Raw genomic sequence first — 3109 nt, 5'->3', positions numbered from 1 at the left:
ATCTATGTGCTCTTACACTTTTCTTAACTTGAAGCCAATTTTTATAATTGAGAACTTATATGGCTATCAATATGCACATAGTAGTCTATTATCCAAACAGCAAAGTACGGGCATTCCTCCACGATGGTTTGTTGGAACTCCTGTCCCTTTGGTTTTCTTATCAGAGCTCTTTCTGGTAACTTCTGTAATGTCTTATTATTGTAGGGTTTTGTTTGTTTCATTGCTTTGTTTCATTATAATATGAGTATTATTATACCAAGTTTGTCTCTCTCTCTTTATCTTTCTATTTCTTTAATCATGAACCTCTCCATTTATATGTATGTTTATATAGAATAAGATTTTATACTTTCTCAGGGCTGGAGAAATAGCATGGAGGTAGGGCGTTTGCCATGCATGCATAAGGATGGTGGTTTGAGTCCTGGCATCCCATATGGTCCCCTGAGCCTGCCAGGAGTGATTTCTCAGTGCAGAGCCAGGAGTAACCCCGGGTGTGACCCAAAAACCAAAAAAAAAAAAAAAGATGTTATACTTTCTTACAGCTGTGTATTATACACATATCACCCATATACATATATCAACAATATCTTTATAAGCTTCTCTACTTTTTGTTGTTTAAACATTAGTTTTTTTCTAATTTTCTATTTATTTATTTTTAATTTAATTTATATTATTTAAAGAGCATGTATCATATAGTTGACGTTGTAAATCAACATACATTTATTTCCAGACAAGTAAGAGCAAAATTATTAAAAATAAAGAGTAGAAGAAAAAAGAAAAGTGAAAAAATAAAGAAGTATAAGAACAAGCAAATTTGTTAAAATTATTTTATCTCCAATAAGGTCATTAGATGATTGACATAAGATTTTTAAGCTCTTGTTGCTAGCTGACCATTCTGTTACTTTATGTGTTTATGAACTGTAAGTGATCTCAGCTATATATTAATATCTAAATTAATGTGTTTCCAATATTAAACAAAATATGCTTTTTGCATGCTCGTGTGGTACAGTAATTCAAAACACAATTACTGATACTACGACTTTGTGGGACATGCTTCCATATTCCACGCCTTACAACTTGAGCCACCACTCCATCTCCAATAAGAAATCTTTTAGACACAATTATTTGTGCCTCTAAAATCCATTTTTATTAGTAAATTCTGTGATGTACACCCTTACCTATATAACAAATATATTTTATCTTATCATGCTCTACCCAATAATATAAATTTTCTTAACCTTAACCTAACATTTTATTTATCCAACATGACCTCCTGGAATATGTCTATAATTAGGAAATTTTTATATCATTGATAAAATTAAAATTGAGAGATAATGTAGTAGATTTATTTATGATATTTTCCTATATCAGCATAATATTGTTTTAGAACTTATACACTTATTTACATTTCATCTTTCATGATAATTACACCAATACTGTGTTTCTGAACTTTTTTATATAGTTATTTCATAGCAAGTAATTCTCATTGTTCTTATAATATTCATTTTAACATTAATGTATAAATTAGATATCTACTTTATTGTATATTAGTGTATATATATTTTTATATTCTGTGTATATTAGTTCTCTATATTTTTGATAAAGCCTGTTTTATTAGATTTTATGAGTATTGCTAAGTAAAGAAAACATTTAAGGGTTAGTAAATATGATTATAGAAGTTAAGGAAGAGAAGTTACAGAATACCATGGAAAGTTAAAGAGTCATAAGAGATATAAATAAATCTGATGTTAAAGAATTAAGAAAGAAAATATAAATTATTCCCTTAGAAAACCTCTAAAGTTTGTAATTCACTTTGGCTTTAATAAAAATTAAAAAAAGAAATCTAAACTTTAAAAAAAGAGAGAATAAAAGATTTGGACAGCACAAATTGCAAGTATATTGAAATATTAATAAAATTAAGTTTCTCCAGTAAAAACAAACAAAAAGAGAAAACCGCATGATTATACTAGTAAATTCTACAGAATCTTCAAATGAATTCCTGCAAAATCTTCAAATAAAATGTGCTATTCATCTCAAGTTCTTGCAAAAAACGTAAAGAAAAAGAGGTAGAGGAAGAGAAAAAAGAGGAGAAAAGAGGAGAGAAGAATAAAAAGAAGAATAAGAAGGAATTATATAACAAAATAGATCTAAGTATGAAAGTAAATGAATGAAGTGCTTCAAAATTATATTTCAATATTTCTTAATAAGAAAAACGTGAATTTTTCTTTTTTTTCTTTTTGTTTATTTAATTCAGGGGAGAGCGCATACGCAGTCCCCCACTACCATAAATTACGCAGTCGAGTTTCCCACATTTGGGGAAATCGCAGGGGTCAGCATGCCCAGAGTGCAATGGGCGAGCCTCACCCTGGGGAAACCACCTTCGTGATCATGGAATCGTCCCTGCCAGGTAAGTATAGAAACGTGAATTTTTCATTGGTTAATTAAATAGAAAAACATTTAGTGCCCATTAATTACAAAACTTTTAGCTTTGTTAAAATAATCTTCTTATTCCAAATTACAATGACTAAATGTAATTTTTATCCATATTCCAATGACCTATTTAAGAAAAAAGGTCAATTTTTACTTTCACTAAAATTTACAAAAACAGATGTCAAATAATTAAAACATATTGAATAAAACATTTCTAAAAAGAAAGGAAAAATGGAAGCATTTACCTCTAAGTTAAAACTATATCAAAAAGCAATAGTAATGGTAATTTTCTAATAGTAATAAATTTTGATACTTATGTAAAATCATCAAACAGACCAATGGATCATAATTAAAAATTTAGAATTTCATCTTAACACATATGGAAATTTAAGTTATTATAAAGAGACTAAGAGCATAAAATAAAGAGGAAAGTATCTTTTGTTTTGTTGGTTGGTTTTGGGCCACACCAGGCAGCACAGGACCATGTGGGATGCCAGGGATGTAACAAGGGTAGGAATGCCATATCTGCTGTGCTGTTGCTCCAGCTCTGAGAAGAAAGTATCTTTAATGAATGTCATTGAGGAAACTGGAGATTCCATGCTGAAGAATAAAACTAGATCATTATCTGTGTTGCTTTTACAAATGCCATTTAAAATTTAGTTAATAGTGTGATAAACTCTAT

General features: G+C 29.3%; 1 non-coding gene across 1 annotated transcript; it reads right to left on the bottom strand.

Moving 5' to 3' along the window:
• Positions 1-2248: 2248 nt before the first annotated feature.
• On the bottom strand, positions 2249-2412 carry LOC126017125 (U1 spliceosomal RNA). The gene has a single exon (XR_007498795.1). It is a non-coding gene; the product is annotated as a U1 spliceosomal RNA (small nuclear RNA).
• Positions 2413-3109: the final 697 nt, after the last annotated feature.

Source organism: Suncus etruscus, chromosome 8, assembly GCF_024139225.1.
Source record: "Suncus etruscus isolate mSunEtr1 chromosome 8, mSunEtr1.pri.cur, whole genome shotgun sequence".
NCBI classification, from domain to species: Eukaryota; Metazoa; Chordata; class Mammalia; order Eulipotyphla; family Soricidae; genus Suncus; species Suncus etruscus.
This window is presented reverse-complemented; position numbering and strand designations above follow the sequence as displayed.